The following is a 20,266-nucleotide window of genomic DNA, read 5'->3' on the forward strand; positions in this document are numbered from 1 at the left end:
ATAGAGTAGGACAGGCTGAAGATTGCCTCAGTGGCTCTCTGCCCAGTGCTACAATAATAGCCAGTGTGTGTGTGTGTGTGTGACAGAGAGCAGTAGCAGGATGTGACAGGCCCCCCTCGGCCCTCAGGTTTGACCCTCCACCCAGCGCTGCTCCTCCACAATGCGAACGCTGACAGGACCAGCTGTGGTGTGCGGCCGAGATTGATGAAATTTTCATAACTGTTTCCCTCGAGTTCTCCTTCACCTTCAGGATAATTTATGACCCGCTCTCCAGCCTCCAAGAGACAATATGCTTGCCTTGAAATTAACTGTAACAGTCTTGTAGGTTGTAATTAACAGCGGTTCATGGAGCGAAGACGCCAGCCGTAGCGCCAACTGCATCAGCATGAATAATTGATGGCGTTTCCAGGGGAAATTAAGAGCTCCTAACATTATTGTTTCCACACACATGTCCACTTTGGTTAAAGTCAAATCGTGCTCGCTGAAACCGATAAAATTCCATCTGCGGTCCCATGACAAAGTGTGCCTGGTTATGACACGCTGATGTGGCTCACAGATGTTGCTCATGGGTTGTGGGATTGGCTAAACACAAACTGCGTGGGGCGCCGGACTGTAAGTGGATCGTCATGTGTGGTCATATTTTTGCCGTTTAAACATATTTACATTAATTATTCTTCTTCTCCCAAGCTATTACTATGAAATGTATTGGAGAGTTAAGTTTGTTGAAGTACGGCCCAGCGGTTAGCGCGTGTGCTCGTGCCAGCTGTGGCCTCGCGCGGGAGACCCGAGACACGACGTGCCCTGGATCCATCTCTTCACATCACATGGTCTCTCTAGTAAAGATGTGCATCTCCTTACCAAACATGATGCACAACGCTTGATGTTTGGTATCTTTTTGGACAATTTTTTGGTGAAGAAAAAACTATAATAATTAACAGGTCAAATATTTTCTGAAAAGTTTTTGTTTTTTAAAACTCAATATGGACTCAATATGTCTATTGTGGACAAATCACTTGTGGATGAATCACAGTCTCACACTTGCTTGAGGGATTCTGTGTAAATGTTATTGCAGATATAACTTTGATTCCATTATTCTACAACAGAAAAACAAATTGTTTGACAAACATTGTATTTGCGTCTACTTTTTTTTTTTTAAGTAAAAATGTGTTATTGACATTATATTAACTGTTGACAATGTTTAGAAAAAAAAAATTCTCCATTTTTTTTTTTTTTTTGTAATTAACATGAAACAACTAGTTAACAACTAACATTTAACATTTTGCAAACTTTAGTGTGATACTTCCCATAATTCAAAAATGTAACTACATGAATGTTTTGGTTGCATTACTTTTCAATCATGACAGATTTAACAGTATTTATTGATTTGAATATTAAATTAAAATGCTTTTAAATTCAGAGAAGTATTAGACAGGTGGTGCTGGGGTGGAGGAGGGCTAAAGAAAGTCGAGCAGGGGTGTGTTTCCCGTCCAATGACATAACTTGCTGCTTAAATAACATATCATTAGAGAAACTGACGAGCCAGTTGCAACTGTTCCCCAAAGCCGTAGTAACATGGTCGCACCTCCGTCATTTGAACCACATTGGTTCAACAATATAGGACTGTCATTAATGATGTCACACGCAAGTTATGGAGTAATTTATAGTAACTTCGGTTAATTGATCAATTCAATTAATGCCATATTATCATGCAAATAAATAAGGTAAGAGACAAGAAAGAGCTTGATTGGCTGCGCTGCCGACTTGGAAGAACCAATCAGTTACGTGGAAGAGTTTTGAGTGAACTATGCATTTAATATGCTATGCTAAGATCGCGAGTGTTTAGGGTGACATTTGGTACAGTTTTCAAACTTCATACATAACCTAACTGTAACTAAAATTAATAAATTAGTAAAATGTGTTGTGTTTGCTGGCCACCATTTACAGAACAGTGTTTGCACAGCTTATTATCTCATGGATGAAATTATCATTTGAAAAATACTGTTCCACCAGTTTGATACTAGCGGGGCAACACTTCTCTGATTCGTTCATCAATAAAATAAAAAATTCAAAAATTCAAACATGTGATTAAAAGCCTAAATTCAATCTGTTCATCATATAAAGCGATCGAGTCTCTTCAGAAAGATTTGGACTAAACTGCCTAATTCAGAAAACTAATAGATTTGTTTTTTCCAATCTCTTTATGAACTACTGGAAACGGCAAAGTGGTAGATGCTGTTAAAGGAGGGACAGAAGTCTCTCAGATCTCATCAAAAATATCTTCATTTGTGTTCTGAAGATGAATGAAAGTCTTACGGGTTTGGAACGACATGAAGGTGAGTAAATGATGACAGAATTTTCTTTTTTGGGTGAACTATCCCTTTAAGATGAAGTGTGTAATTTCTTCACCATTAGCATCACCAAGTAAAATGACAAAAATAATGATTGTTTTTCTGACCACTCTTGTCTTCCATTGGTCAGTCAAACAGACCGTTCCGCCCCAAACTTCGCCATTGGTTGAGTCACTGTCTGGTCGGGATGCACAAACAAACAGCAAAATACTGCATATAGAACTGATAAAGGAAAAAGTATTTTATTTTAATAAAATTGCACAGCTTTAAACTTCATAGTAAGAGTAAGGAATCTTTGTGATGGGCACAGCAAAAAACAAGAGAGCGGGATGGTGCAGGAACTATAAAGAGCACATGTGCCTGCGAGATGCACTAGAGATGGTGGAGCAGATGGGTGTTGACTCCCTCTTCATTTATCAAATATGGCCCACCAGTGCTTCTCAGTGCTCTCCTCTCCCCCCGCCCGCCCTAAAGCCCCTCATCGTTTAGTTCAAATGCCCATTATCATGTAATAGCCTTTCTTAAATAACCCCCCGCCGCTGCTCCTCCAGATCGATCGCCCGCGCTGCTGATGACCACCATCTTTAACTCGGGTGATTCAGAGCTTTATGTCGGCGGGTCAGTGTGAGGTCATTTCCTGGGTGGGTGTGGAGGTGTCAACCAGGGTCAGGAGTCAAAGGTCACACTCACACAAGTCTTCATGGTGCGAGTGGGACATAGTGAAAGGTGCTGTCACTAGACCAAACAAAGACACAAAGTCTGTCGCAATGGCCGGGATCCGCATCTCAGATTTCAGTTCCACCACTTTCATAAGCAGAAATAAATGAGAGACTAGTGTATGAATAGTACGATCAAAATTTTAACTCAATCATAATGGCACGCTTAAACTGTGTTAGACCCAAATCCTATCATAATGCAACTGATTATTATAAAGTTTAGGCAAAAAGCAACAAAAGCGTGGCTTTTAGACTCGCTAAACAAATGGATTTGTTGAAGGATGTTTTAAACTTCAGCAAGAACATTTCTATGTTGTAGTATGTGACCCTTCTTTGAACCACACATCCCATTCAAACATGTTTGAACCATTCGCAAAAAGGCTGTTGACAGGCCTTGAGAACCACTTACACACACTCACACAAAACAGACGCTGAATCGCTCTTAAGATATTCTCTGTCAACACCGGCCTCTTCAGACAGTGTGTTTATGGACAGATGACAATACCTGTCTTCTAGTGTAGACAAATAAATGCAACTTTGTGACTCCAGGTCTGGGTTCAGAGAGCGGCCATTCAAACAAACCTAGCTTTCATCAGTGCAGTCTACATACAGGGAAACAAAGAAACAAAGGGAAACATTTACAGGTCCAAAAATTATTATTTTGTATTTTTTTTCCATGAAATTTCCATGTAGAAGGTTATGTAAATTATATTAGTTCATGTATTATTAATGAACATGAATTAACAATAAATAATAGCTAATTTTTAAGTTACCGTTAAGCAAGATTAATAAATGTTGCAAGAACAATTGTGGTATTAGTTCATAACACGCATTGAATAATGTTAACAAATTTAAGCTTATTGTAAATGTTACCTATAAATGACAAAAGTTATAAGCGTCACACAGATATAAGTTTATCTGTTAACATCTAACATCTAGGAAATTAATAAATCAAAAGAATGTATTTATTTATAATTTAAAAAACTAAAAACTATAGAAAATTCTTCCATAATAAGTAAAAAAGAAATCAAAAATGGTCCTATATGTACATTTTGTGCAAAAATAATGTGCAAATCCTTCCAAAGTAAACAAAATGTTTGTCGTTGTCATCTTCAATATGTCATCAAAATGTTACGACTTGCTTCTGCCTTTTCACAGATTCCAACACCCGCCTCTATTCTGGTAATAACAGATCTACGTTTTGTCATTCAGTAATCATTCCTAATGGATTAAATCAAGTCCCGTTCCACATTTTGTCTAATTCAGTGTCTCGTTTCATTCAAAAGTACATCAGAATCTAGAAATACAAAGGGTTGTGAATGGCGTTTCACGTTGTCTTCAACATTACAAGAATGTCCACCAAACAGCAGACGCTCAACGCTCCATCTATGTCAAAGTGTGCCGGACACACTGAAAGCATTATATGAGGTGTAAAACATTGAGAAACATGCCTCTGAATGCTGAAGGAGGCACAGACAATAGTGGCTCGATCATCAACAGACTGTTCCTGCCCCCTACTTGAAATGCCAGTGAGGAGTGGACGTCTCTTTGTCCACTTCTGTAGATCTTCACTGAACCAACTGTTGCCCTTACGCTCTGCCATATGCTGCCTATACAGCAACTCTGTTCTCTTCCTTTAAAATCTGTTCTGAATTCAATCCAACAAGCTTTAGTGATGTTGAGTGAATGAAGTTTATTGAGCCTTTTCTTGAGAATCACAAAGAAGGACGATGTGAGATTCCAGAAGTTTGTTGTCATTGGACACTTACTGCCATGGAAACCAATAGTAACCTCTGAGACAAACTAAATATGGACTATCATTAGTCTAACAATTACGTATTCATAAAACACATAGTTCTGACTCGGATGAGCCGTGTCGGATGACACGCACCTGTGATTATTCAATGCGTTGATGTAGTGTGATTAATTATAAATTGATTAATTATAGTGCAATTAAAATTGTAATCATAAAAAAAAAAAGTCCATTAGAAAACATAACACAGTTAATTGTGTTCATACATTTCAGAATTGCTTAATTCTGTTATTCCAGGATTTGATTTGATTGAATGGATAGGCTGATGTTAATAATTATATTTTAATAACATAATAAACCTATTGAGTAATGCTTCATTTTACAGTGTATTTGTTACACGTTACATGTAAGTACTATAGTAATAACAATAAATTATGCATTATTACAAGTAGCTAACACTTAACCAAACCCTAATTCTAACCTGAACCCTACAGTAAGTATATGTAGTTTAATGTTAGTACTTAGTATTTAAATATATCATTACACTGAAACACTGACACCTTAAAATAAAGTTTAACCACCTATTGTTATTAATTCTCCTTAAAGTCTTTTATTAATAAAAAAAAAAAAAAAAACAACAACAATACACTGATTTCTAAATATCATTTAAAGGGGGGGTGAAATGCTATTTCATGCATACTGAGTTTTTTACACTGGTAAAGAGTTGGATTCCCATGCTAAACATGGACAAAGTTTCAAAAACTAAGTTGTACGTTTGAAGGAGTATTTTTGTTCCAAAAATACTCCTTCCGGGTTGTCACAAGTTTCGGAAAGTTTTTTTCGAGTATGGCTCTGTCTTACGTAAGATAGGGCGGAATTTCCTTATATGGGTCCTAAGGGCACTTCTCCGGTAAGATCGCGGCCGTGCGCACACTCGTAGACCAGAGCAAGAGAGTGAAAGCAGTACGTTACCTCAAAGCGCTATGCTCGGCTTTAGGGAAGTCAATGTCACCAAAGAAGTGTGTTTTTGGTTGCCAGGGCAAGACAACCCTGCACAGATTCCCAAAGAACCCAGCGTTAAGGAACCCGTGGATGGAGTTTGTTTTTCTGAGCATAAACGGAGTTGTGTAAGACTGTTGTTCCCTGCATTTCGACGATGATTGTTTTATAAACAAAGCCCAGATCTACGGATTTGCAGATCGTCTAATGCTTAAGGATCGAGCAGTCACAATGATAAAGGTTCGCGGTCGTGCGTTGGAACCGGACGGTGAGTAAAACTGTTTGTTGAACAAATGTCTCTGTGTGTTGTCACTAGCTTGGCGCGTTAGCACAGCTAAGCTTCGCCCACAGGGCCCGCCCCCAGCCGCTCGGTTTTTTCCGGAAAGACTCGGTACAGCCTATCTTTCTGTTAAAAATTTAATAAAACAAAAGACTTTTTGGAGATATGAAGGATGCAATATTACTCTATAGGTACTCAAGATTAACAGGAGATTGAGTGAAAATGAGCATTTCACCCCCCCTTTAAAATGCTTTCCGCTACAATAATGCATGAATGGTACTTTAAGGGTCTGTTAACATGAAAACCGAACTAAAAACTGAAAACTTTATATACAGTATGTTTGGGCCGCTCATTTACTCACCAATGGCGTTTTGGGGTCCTGAAAACAAAGTGCACATTTTTGTATATGATACCATTATTGTTTCCATGTGCGTTTCCATCATTTTCATGCACATGCATATCACGTGTTCAGTCTAATAGGTGCGTGTGTTTCTTTACAAAGTGACATCGCCATCTACTGGCCTGGCATGAATAATACAGCGGTTTTAGTCGTTTTCACGGATCAGTGTGAACGGGATCATTTTGACAAAGTTGTCGTCTGAAGGCGAAATACACAAAGGAAAAACTTTTCAGTTTTTAGTACATCGTTGTCGTGTAAACATATCCAAAATTATGTTCTTATATTTTACTTATTAATCTGAAAATCATATAATTACTTTGATTAAACATTTTAATCAAATGACAACAACTTTTGTAGTTGATTGAATAAATAAAGAGATATGCCTAAAACACCACTTAACCATTTTAAAATCACTGTCACACTTGAATTGCTTAATTCAACTATATGAAACAGCCTTACACCTAAAATGTTTCTATTTTAAATTCTCCACAATGCAAATAATGTGTACACTGTCAATCAGGAAACCATCAGGCCAGTCAACAAAACAAGAGAGTCACAGAATATCAATCGACATTACTGACAAAAGCTTGTTTCCGAGTGAGCTGGCATCTCCAGTGGTCCTGAGGAGTTGTCAGTGTTGGGCTGTCATGAGTGGACAGTGCAGATGTATTGTGTTTGAGAGAGTCACGACAGAGGTCAGCTGACAGACACAGAGGTCAGGAGAGCCTCCTGCTGCCTCATTCAGATGTCATGTGAATGAGGACGGGACAGGCCTCTCAAGGATGAGGCTCCTCAACTCAACAGTGTGGGTCTGATCAGTGTTGTCCAAATATTTAAAAAGGTCATTCTATGCAGTGAAAGCCTTTTCCATTTCAAAAAGGTGCTTTTATGCAAATTTCTGTATGATTTTAAACATTCTATGTGTTTGAAGTATCATGAAACCCTCCTGAAAATGTAGGCATGTAACGCTGCAGAGTAAAGGGATGATCTGTGTCTAGCCAAAAAAAAAAAAAACTTTCAGAATCATTTGCATTTGTACTCTGAAAGGCAAATACATGTGAATGTGCTTTTGCATTTCTAACAAGGAAGAATAACAAATATCAGTGGTCTGATCAGTTAAAACTCACTGAAATGATTTATGGTGTTTATGATGCCGCAACTATCATTCAGACCATGTCTTGAAATTTTGTCAGTTAAAATATTTCCTCCTATCCCAGCCTAATGTGAATATTTGATTCATTTCTTAAGTGGACTACCTGAAGAGTAAAACCACTGTGGTGGTTATCAATAGTTCTGACTAGCTTGAAACGGCTACACTAGCTCAGGCGTTCCAGTGAGTTTGAGGCGGGACTGTCTGTTAGCCTGAATGAAGTTATGTCATTATTTACACTTCACATTTAAACTCTTGGCAAAGTTCTTCTTCATTCCTCACTCAGGGGTAAACAGAAGTTTGAAATACCTGTGCAACAGTATACTGTTTGTGAACTTTATGAGTATTTCAATATGTGTTGCGCGCTATCCTCCCAATAATGCAACACAAATGAAAAAGTTAAAGCATATGATCTAAGTGATGTGGTTATGTTTGCAACTGCTCTGCAAATACAAACTTCTGTCATGAAACTCTAGATGGTGCAGGCTGACAGCAGCAGTAATAACATAAGCAGCAATAACCAACAGCAGCAGCAATAACAGCAACAGCAATGACAGAAGCAGCAACAATAACAGCAACAGCAATGACAGAAGCAGCAAAAATCAACAGCAGAAGCAATAACAGCATCAGGACCAACAGCAGCAATAACCAACACCAATAGCAGCAACAATATTATCAGCAGCAATAACCAACACCAACCGCAGCAGCAATATTATCAGCAGCAGCAATAACCAACACCAACAGCAGCATCAATAACAACAGCAACAGCAGCAGCAATAACCAACAGCAGCAGCAATATTATCATCAGCAGCAATGACCAACACCAACAGCAGCATCAATAACCAACACCAACAGCAGCAGATATATTATCAGCAGCAATATTATTATCTGCAGAAATAATCAACACCACCACCAGCAGCAGCAATAATCATTACCAATTGCAGCAGCTGCAATATTATCAGCAGCAATAACCAACACCAACAGCAGCAGCAATATTATCAGCAGCAATAACCAACACCAACAGCAGCAGCAGCAGCAGCAGCAATAACCAACACCAACAGCAGCAACAATATTATCAGCAGCAATAACCAACACCAACAGCAATAACCAACACCAACCGCAGCAGCAATATTATCAGCAGCAATAACCAACACCAACAGCAGCAGAAATATTATCAGCAGCAATAACCAACACCAACAGCAGCAACAATATTATCAGCAGCAATAACCAACACCAACAGCAGCAGCAATATTATCAGCAGCAATAACCAACACCAACAGCAGCAGCAATAACCAACACCAACAGCAGCAACAATATTATCAGCAGCAATAACCAACACCAACAGCAATAACCAACACCAACTGCAGCAGCAATATTATCAGCAGCAGCAATAACCAACACCAACAGCAGCATCAATAACAACAGCAACAGCAGCAGCAATAACCAACAGCAGCAGCAATATTATCATCAGCAGCAATGACCAACACCAACAGCAGCATCAATAACCAACACCAACAGCAGCAGATATATTATCAGCAGCAATATTATTATCTGCAGCACTAATCAACACCACCAGCAGCAGCAGCAATAATCATCACCAATTGCAGCAGCTGCAATATTATCTGCAGCAATAACCAACACCAGCAGCAGCAGCAGCAATAATCAACACCAATAGCAGCAGCAGCAATATTATCAGCAGCAATAACCAACACCAGCAGCAGCAGCAACAACCAACACCAACAGCAGCATCAATAACAACAGCAACAGCAGCAGCAATAACCAACAGCAGCAGCAATATTATCATCAGCAGCAATGACCAACACCAACAGCAGCATCAATAACCAACACCAACAGCAGCAGATATATTATCAGCAGCAATATTATTATCTGCAGCAATAATCAACACCACCAGCAGCAGCAGCAGCAATAATCATCACCAATAGCAGCAGCTGCAATATTATCTGGAGCAATAATCAACACCAGCAGCAGCAGCAGCAATAATCAACACCAATAGCAGCAGCAGCAATATTATCTGCAGCAATAACCAACAGCAGCATTTCTTAAGTTGACTACCTGAAGAGTGAAACCACTGTAGTGGTTATCAATAGTTCCGACTAGCTTGAAACGGCTGCACTAGCTCAGGCATTCCAGTGAGTTTGAGGCGGGACTGTCTGTTAGCCCGAATGAAGTTGTGTGTCATTATTTACACTTCATATTTAAACTCTTGGCAAAGTGCTTCTTCATTCCTCACTCAGGGGTAAACAGAAGTTCGATACACAGCAGCAGCAGCAGCAGCAGCAGCAATAACCAACACCAATAGCAGCAGCAATCACAGCAGGGTTAGGGTTAGAATAAGTTGACATGTAGTTGCAAAGTTACTTATAGTCAGTAGATTGTCTGTTGGAGGAGCATCACAATAAAGAGTTAGCAGATATTGAACAGACAGTCTACTAATACTCTAATGAGAGTTAGTTGACATGTAGATGCAAAGTTACTTGTACTCAACAGAATGTTCTAAAGGGACCATCAAAATAAAGTGTAACCAAAAATGCAAATACTGAGGATTTTTCCTGTGAAGCCGCTATGGAAATACAATATACGTACAGATCCTCCACTCACATTCAAACTAACATGTTTCCAAAGAATTACAGCAACGATTACCAACGAAAACATGTGGACACACACAAATGAAGGAAGACAAATAAAACATTTTTTTTAGAGTTATAAACAAATGATGTGGTGTGCCGAATAATCAGGTAGTTTAAAGCTGCAGACAGAAACATCAGACTCAGGACAGAAACACACAACCTCTAAAGTAAGAACAATTCACATGTTCATTCTTCAAACACAATAAGACGTTGAGATGTTAATATTGTCTGAATGATTTTCAATCGAGTTATGTTTACATGTTTATGTTTTAATATAAGATGAATATGAGAATGTTTTTCAATGTGTTTTTTTTTTCCCACAGAAATGGACCAAACTCTGTATTTCATTCTTCTTCTCATTGTTGAGTGTATTTGTTGTTTTATTTATGGTTTATAGTTTCATCAGATTTAATCGTGTTATGAAAAGCATTAAAGCATACCTTCTCTTTCACAGCTCTCTGCTCCGTATCTGAATGTGATCAGCGTCAGTATCACTCTATGAACGTGAGGAAGAGCTGGAATGAAGCTCAGAGATACTGCAGAGAGAAATACACAGATCTGGCCACCGTTGACAACATGAAAAAGCTGAATAAGAGTATGAAAGATGAAGGTGTTCATTATGTCTGGATTGGGCTGCAGAAGACGAGTCGTGATAAATGGCAGTGGTCTTTAGGTGAACCTGCGTGTCTGTCCGAGAAGCCTCACTGGGGGAAACGCATATTTGCGTAGGCCCCGGGGCCAGCTGTATGACAGCGCGTCCGTGCTGAGGGTTCCCTCGTTCAGGGTGTAAAACAACTGGCAGTGCGACGTATCCGGAGAGGCAAACAGATCTTGTGCGTCTCCGAAGCGCCTCCAGATCAGCTGGACTGCCTGGGGATTGAGTCGCCACTCTCCCAGAAGTGCAGGCTGTCTTGAGAGCTCGTCGGCTGCACGATTGAGCACGCCTGGGATGTGAATGGCATGAAGCGACCTCAGATGCTTCTGACTCCAAAGGAGAAAATGGCGGGCAAGCTGCATCATGCGACGGGAACAAAACTATCCTGGCAGTTGATGTACGCAATGGTCGCAGTGCTGTCTGTATGGACCAGTACATGTTTGCCATGCATCGGCCCTATGAGGCAGTGCAGCGCAAGATGTACTGCTAGCAACTCGAGGCAGTTGATGTGCCACTCCAGGGGACCCGTCCACATGCCCGAGACTGCATGCCCGTTGTACTTGGCCCCCCAGCCGGTTGCAGAGTTGTCCGTTTAAACCACAGCATGCCTGGACACTTGTTCTAGGGGAACTTCTGCCCGTAGAAACGAAGGGTCCGACCACAGGCTGAAGGTTTGGGGAAACCTTTGGGGAAGGTTCGGGAATGGAAACCCAGTAATGGAAACCCGGTACATGCTTTGTCACGCCCATCTCATAACTCGGCCATGAAGCCACTGTTAAAGCGTCCTCATATGAAGCAACCCCAGAGGCGTTACTGCGGCTGCGGCTGTCATATGACCCAGGAGCCTCTGAAATGATTTCAGTGGGGCCGCTGTCCTGCCTGTGAATGAATTCAAGCTGAGATAAGAGATCCTCTGCACAGGAGAGAGTTTGCCCTTGTCCCAGTTGACCCAAAGCTCCAACAGGCTGAGGTGACGGAGCACCATGTACCTGTGTTCACACAACTGCTCCCGTGAGTGGGCAGGTATGAGCCAGTCGTCAAAGTAGCGACCGGCTCGATCGCGTCCTTCGCCAGTAGGACCTCGATCTCTGACCGCAAGACAGGAGCATCGCTGGTTTGCACAGAAGTGAACTGAATGCCCCTGAACTTGGGAGGGCGCCAGGCAAACTGAATCGCGTAGCCGAGTCTGATGGTGCAGATGAGCCAGCGGCCAGCGGATAGTCTGGGGAGCGCTAGCCAGGCTCAGAGAGACCGAATTGGGAATTTGAGGAATTAATGCATGTACTTATTTTGTGAGCCATTTGTGCTTATTTAAATAATGTAGTCAATCAGGGACTGAAACACTGTAGCGCTTTTCGGGTCTGTATGGTTCGCTTGGTTTGTTTGGTCCAGACCAAAAAAAAAAATACAAATAAATAAACATTTAGTCCTGGTTCGCTTAGCGAATTGGCATTTTAACACAGAAGAAATCGAACCTAAAGGCATAGGGATATGATCACAACCTGATTGCTCAGCTTTGGCCGAACATCCAAAACAATGTGTTCAGGGCTAAATGCACTCGTTGTTTGTGCGTCGCTACATATGATGGTATTTTTACCAGCTGAGAACTCGTGAAGAGCTTATAAAATATGTAAAGGAGTCAAAACAGCGGCAGGAATCCCTCCGTCACACAGAGCAATCGCACCAGGGTTCAGTTTAATGAACACACCCTTAGAGGCCGCAATTAATTCTTAAGGTGCGTTTACATTAGCAATATTTCAGAGAAATTTTATGGCCAAAAATAGCATAATGTTGTATAAAGCACAGCTCACAGTGAAGTCACTTTCAAACCAGGCAGCTTTCTGTTGGTCAGTGTGGTGAATTCAAGTGACCAACTTGAAAATGAGTGAAATCTGCATGGGGAACCTTTTCACCCTCACGCAAAAATCCCAATCACACAGATTCTTTTTGGATTGACTCATCTTAAATCACTAAATCTTTAGTGAATCCCCCTTGGTGTGCATCAGTTTTTACGCAGGCGTTGGGGTGTACAGCCTAATTTACAAACCGCACATATTCTGCAAGCTCAGCTCTCGCCTTGAGTTATTTTGCTCTAATTAGTTGGTCCACAAGCTGGCAATGCTGTCTTGGCCTGTTGTTACAGTTGGAATGGAAAAGACGTAAAACAACAAACTACTGAAGATCGCAACAACAATATACGCCTGCAATTACAAGTGCTTTTGTGAGAGGGTTTAGAGATAGACGCAACTCTGGTTTAAATGATTACATAACATTTTTGTAATCATTTAAGGACAAAGATTAAACTTTTTAGACACTAGCCCTTTTCACACAGCAATCCCGGTAAATTACCAGAATGACTTTACCGGCGTTCTGGCTTTTTACCGGTAAGAAACCATTCACACAACAGCACCAAAATACCTGTAAATTCTGTGATGTCAGTAGTCGGAAATTGTCTTTAAAAGCTGCGCCATTGTCTTTAGAAGCGCTTTTGTCTTTAGAATCTGTTCAATTTGACAACATTTTTTAAAGTCTGAGTAATAGGCATAAGGGATGGTCAAACAGAAAGCGCTTTTGCTCTTAAAAAACACGACAAACACATATCCAACTGCAGAGCTGCAGTGCTTATGAATGGAAAAGAAGGCTGGGTCTTGCGAGAGCGACACGTTGAAAAAGCTACGAGATGTGGCGCAACGGTAAAAAATTATCATCTAGTGCATTTTTAAATAGAAAAACAACTAAAAAGCTTACTGTAAACAGCACGGAGTAATTACGTCATCTTCATAAGAACTTTGATTGGCCCAAAGCAGACTTTTTACGTCAGCACGCTCTGACTTCGTACGGTAATCTTCATTCTGTGTTCAACTGATTTCACACATGATCTAAAAGTAAAGTAATGATTATTACCGGTAATTTACCAGTACAAACTGTATGTGTGAAAGGGGCTTCTATCAAATGGCGCATACTTCAAAAGGTTATATGTTCGGCTGTACACATACACTGGGAAAAAGTATAATTTAGGTTTTTTGTTTGTAATTACAGCACAGCACCCCCTGTCCAGGGTTGTTTTACAGAGTTGTTTTGTAATGTGTCATAATCCACAGAAAGTCTCACAGATAAACTTCACAGTTTTATTGTGCTTGGCATATCTTTTTCTCTGTCTCTCTCTCTCTCTCTCTCTCTCTGAAGAGGCTTCAGTCCATTATAAACAGCCTTATTACGGTTGACAACTCAAATTGCTTATCCTTGTTTCTCTGCACACACCAATTACAGAGAATATCATCACATGAGCTTGTTTGTATTTGTGGAGTGCCAATCATGTCGCAATATTAGTTTGACGTTCCTGGCATCAACATCTCTGCGGGAGAACTGTCAAAACTGTCAGAGAGACGAGACAGCCTCGCTCTGCACACATGCGCAATGCCGCCGCATCAATCCCTGCTCTCAGCACATGAGAGACCGAGTTCATCTGATGACGGGAACAAACACTCTCAATTAACACATGTGCCTGTCAGACAGGTCCCTAAAACAAATGAGCAAACTCCAGCAAATCTGACTTTAGCTGTATCTCATTTCAAAGTCTGCGCCCTCCAGAGGTCACATTTGCTGGCCGTATACGTCATCGAGGATGTCTCATTTAAAAAAAAACAACAACATTTATTCCACATGAGGCATAAAGTACTCTAATTTCTTTTCTTTTTTTACTTTACAACTTTTCTTAAACGAGACGGCCTCAACGACATCTGCAGCCGACAAATACGACCTCCGTAGGGCACAGCTTTTGAAATGAGATACAGCGTTTGACACAAATGTCGCTCAAAACAGATCTACAGAATCTGAAAGGTCAACATGTATTTAGTTTTGTCCTCTCACAAACTTTAAATAAAGTATTTCTATGCTGTGACAAAAAAACAACAACACAGACTCTACATTTTTGTAAAACTCCAAAAACGTAAGTAGGGCCTATATATTCAGTTTTCCGCTGAAATACTAGTGGCACCAACAAAGTTTATTCCTTTTCACACAAAATATGATTACAGGTGCAGATTATCGATCAATAAAGACTTATTTTTGCACGGTTCCTTGCACAATACTATGTCAAGACCTCAAAAGAAACTTGTCATAATACAGTGGATGTTTGCATCACATAAGCAGCTCCATGTGTATGGCTATTCTGACATACAGTAGTAAACTTACTCTGGTGCGTTTCCCGTACAACGACGTAACTCGCTGCTTAAAGGAACACGCTGACTTTTTGGGACTTTAGCTTATTCACCGTATCCCCCAGAGTAAGATAAGTCCATACATACCCTTCTCATCTCCGTGCGTGCCGTCACTCTGTCTGACGCACCCACCGCTAGCCTAGCTTAGCACAAAGACTGGAGATAAATGGCTCCAGCTAGTATACTGCTCCCAATAAGTGACAAAATAACGCCAACATTTTCCTATTTACATGTTGTGATTTGTATAGTCACAGCGTGTAACAAACATGGTCGCATGAGACACAGCCATCTTCTAACCATATACATACTGGGAACTATATTCTCAGAAGGCGAAGCACTGCTACTTCTGCGGAGTGATTTATCTGGATAAATCTAGATCTTCTGAAGGCAATGGGAAGACCATAAGTAAGTCCTCTCATTTTAATTTCTGTATATATGATGAAATTGTAACTATGACTGAGAAGGTCGATCTCGACATACTGTCCTGTTAACTAAATTATTTCTTAGATGTTATTTATTTATTTAAAAAAATATAAACTTTTGGTAAGTCACTAGAATTTGCTCAGTGTCCTCATGCTATTAGCATGTATGCTATGTGGCCATATGTCATGTATTTGATAACTTTTTGCTTAAAACTCAATCCTGTTACTTTCAGTCATGTTACTTACATGTAAAATAACAGGAGTGAGTTAAAGTAACAGGAGTGAGTAGAGTCCTCTGTTTTACAGTTAAGTGAAACATTAGTTTTTCAATGTGAATACCATACTTCCAGGGAACCAGTCCATCACGAAGTGACTTAAACGTTTTGTCTTTGTCTTCCTTATATTTTGTAGAAGATGGAGAGAACTCATACTGTGCAGGTGCAGAAACACCCACCATATGGCATATTGCAATGGAAGGAGCGAGAGACACCCGCAACCCTCTCTTTTCTCCCTTTTTTGTCTTAACTTCCCTCTTTCTCCCTCCCTCTCTCTCTTCTCCTTCTTTCTCTTTCCTCCCCATTCGCTGTGAAATACTACTAGCTAAATCACTTCAACACAGAAATCTCATGCACACAGTCATGTACACTCTCTCTCATACACACACAGCCACTCATTCCTGTTACCAAGTGTTCATTCCTGTTACTATTTTAAAGTAACAAAAAGTAAAGTTAAACCACTTTTTTATCCGTTTTGTTTGGTACATCATTCATACAATTGTTTAATTAATTAAATTATCAAAAAAAAAAAAAAAAAAAAAAAGATAAATTTGAGGCTTCAGTCTTCTTTCAAATGAAAACATGGCTTTGTGTTTTTATTAAAATACACCTTGCCTTGATATATTGTGATTTTTTTTTGTCACAAATATCAATTATTTGAACATATAACCAACAATTTCATTAAAATAAACACTTTCTTGTGGGGAAAACAAAGGAATTAATTGACATGCTTTTAAACATGCTTTTAAATGGCACATGAGTTTCGGTAGCAGGACTGAGAAAACATGCGTCCATCTTCTGCTTAGAAACCTTGTAAAAAAATACATAAAGTTGCCTGAGATTGACCAACACATATTTTGAATAGTTAAATATGTGTAGCATTAGATTCAGTGTTCAGAAAAAAAGATACAAACTAAAGTTTAATTTTGTAGAGTTACAACAAGCAAATGTCACCCATTCGGTGGAATGGCCCTAATGCTATCAGATATATTTAAAGGATTCGTTCACTTCAGAATGAAAGATTCCTGATAATTTACTCTCCCCCACATCATCCAAGATGTTCATGTCTTTCTTTCTTCAGTTGAAAAGAAATTTTTTTTTAAGGGAAAACATTCCAGGATTTTTCTCCATATAGTGACTTCAATGGGGTCCAACGGGTCGAAGGTTAACGACTGAAGAAAGAAAGACATGAACATCTTGGATGACGTGGAGGAGAGTAAATTATCAGGAAACTTTAATTCTGAAGTGAACGAATCCTTTATGGTAGACTTTAGTGTAGGTGCTATGTTTGCATTATCCTGTTAGCGCCAATTACCAGATATTTTATCTATTTTCTGAACTTCCATGATATGTACAATAACGTTTCCAGATTTATGTTCATCTGATAAAATGCTTCAACCGTCACTCACTGGACATTTCACTTTGAAAGTGTAACTTAATATCACACACAGCCAGTTATATAACTAGATTCTTACATTTTCCAAAGAAACGCAAGTGGTGTTTGCCAATGCACATCTCACCCGCCTCACGCCCAGAGAAATGGTGGTGTGATACGTTACAGTCATGTACCATCATTAATTTCAATAATTACAATCTCTACAGAGTGTTAATATATGGGGAGAAAGCGAATTCCCATATAGTTATGAGGGTGAGGTGTGGAGTCAACCTCTGACCAGGTTACGTGTGATTGATTCTGTTGCTATATTTTCTCTCTGTCGAAACATTCTCTCAGCAGAGGTTTATGTCATAAAGGCATGAAGAACACAAGGGCCAAGCGGGTGGCCCTCCACACTCAGGCAGACATAAATAATGGATCTACTGACTCGCTGCCCTCAAGGGGAAATGGAAACAAAAGGTTCAATCAATCATTCCAGCCAAGGATATAGTGTGCCGATCTACCTTAACGGCAGCGGATAACCTAAACACACACTTATCTACAGCACAATACTATCTGTTATGCATGAAAGGAGACCTGAATATGAAATAAAAATGAAATATGCATTTTGATTTGATATTAATATTGATTAGGAAGTTAAATGCAACATCTCATAAAAAAGAATTCTTGCAAATTTACACACATACATATACACACATACATATACACACATACACATACATATACATATACACACATACACATACATATACATATACACACATACATATACATATACATATACACATATACACACATACATATACATACATATATACACATACATATACACACACATACATACATATATATATATATATATATATATATATATATATATATATATATAGTTTTGAGATCCTTTTGCAGTGTCTAAATATTTTCAGGATAATAAAGCACATTTTGTCTTATTCTCGTCATAACCATAACGTAAACAAGTGTTTCATTAATGTCTTGACATTATTACACATCATTAAAGACAACATTTGCTCTTTATTTTATTATTTTAATTTTACTTCACAGATCAAGAAAAGATTTTAACCCCAGTGAAAAAATGTCATAAAAATAGTATGACAAAACACAAATTACAAAACTAATTAGACTCAAGTCAATATATTATACCATTAAATCGTTAAAATAATTTAAAGGTAAATTAAAAACGAATTTCTTCCTCAGTCTCTCCTTACTCTGAGGAAAAAAAAAAACAGACAGACAGATTGAAAGTGTGTGTTTTAGGAGAGTTTCTGCCCGGACAAGCGCACAGACATGTTGAGGTTTCTGAGAAACAGTTCAGCCGGAGCTCAAAGCTTCCTCACACTCGCAGCGGATGGCAGTAGATTTAGAGTGTGTTTGGCAGGTGGCAGACAGATCACTGTATTTACTCAGTTAAGCTGTCATACACACTACCTGCCTGACACCCGTCCCAGAATCACCCTGATCACATAAAGCTGTCAGCGGAGACAAACTGAAGGCTGAACCTACAGCACCTCCATCAAACCTGAAGCTCATTTGCCTCCTAGTTGCTAGAAATGTAGGGCTGGTGCTACTGGACTCCTGGAATGTGCTGAGAGCACAACTACACTCTCACACACACACACACACACACACACACACACACACACACACACACACACACACACACAGATGCTCGCTGGGGTCGCAGGGGTCAGAGGTCATGCCACAATGCCAGACTCCGCAAGGTGTCAGTCAGATGACAGTGTTGATTTTATCTGCAGTCACAGAACATCCAGAAAACCAAGTGTATTTCAGCATTACATGGGTAATTCTCAGGAAATTGTGTCATTTGTTATAAAAAAACAACAGAACTCTAACTGTAATAATTTTACCAGCTAATGCTGTTATTAGTTGTTTTTGCACTGACATTCAACCCTGCAATACTAAATACCAAAAAACTTTTTAAAATAATAGTTATTATTATTATTATTATGTTACAATTTTAATATGTTGGTAATTATATACAAAATTATAATATATTATATTATATAATATATAATAATATAATTATATATACAATTACAATTATAATAGAGTTGGTAATCATAAATAAGTATTAGTATTTCACAAAAATATAACTAGATATTATAGGACTAGAGAAACAATTTAAAAATCGCCAATTTAAACCCCATATTTGTTGACCACTAATCTGAATATTTGGGGATTGTGTTACCCAACTAACAGGGAATGTTCTCAGAACTTTGGCTACAAGGTAATATAACACTCAGTAACGTTAATAGAACATTAATAGAACGCTCAGTAACATTAATAGAACATTAATAGAACGCTCAGTAACATTAATAGAACTCTCAGTAAGGTTAATAGAACATTAATAGAACGCTCAGTAACATTAATAGAACATTAATAATGCTCAGTAACATTAATAGAATGCTCAGTAACATTAACAGAACATTAATAAAATGCTCAGTAACGTTAATAGAACATTAATAAAACGCTCAGTAACGTTAATAGAACATTAATAGAACGCTCAGTAACATTAATAGAACATTAATAGAACGCTCAGTAACATTAATAGAACATTAATAATGCTCAGTAACATTAATAGAATGCTCAGTAACATTAACAGAACATTAATAAAACGCTCAGTAACGTTAATAGAACATTAATAGAATGCTCAGTAACGTTAATAGAGCATTACTAGAACGCTCAGTAACGTTAATAGAACGCTCAGTAACGTTAACAGAACATTAATAGAACGCTCTGTAATGTTAATAGAACCCTCAGTAACGTTAACAGAACATTAATAGAACGCTCAGTAATGTTAATAGAACATTAATAGAATGCTCAGTAACGTTAACAGAACATTAATAGAACGCTCAGTAATGTTAATAGAACGCTCAGTAACGTTAACAGAACATTAATAGAACACTCAGTAACGTTAATAGAACGCTCAGTAACGTTAACAGAACATTAATAGAATGCTCAGTAA

This window comes from Squalius cephalus (genome assembly GCF_949319135.1).
Source record: "Squalius cephalus genome assembly, chromosome: 23".
NCBI lineage: Eukaryota > Metazoa > Chordata > Actinopteri > Cypriniformes > Leuciscidae > Squalius > Squalius cephalus.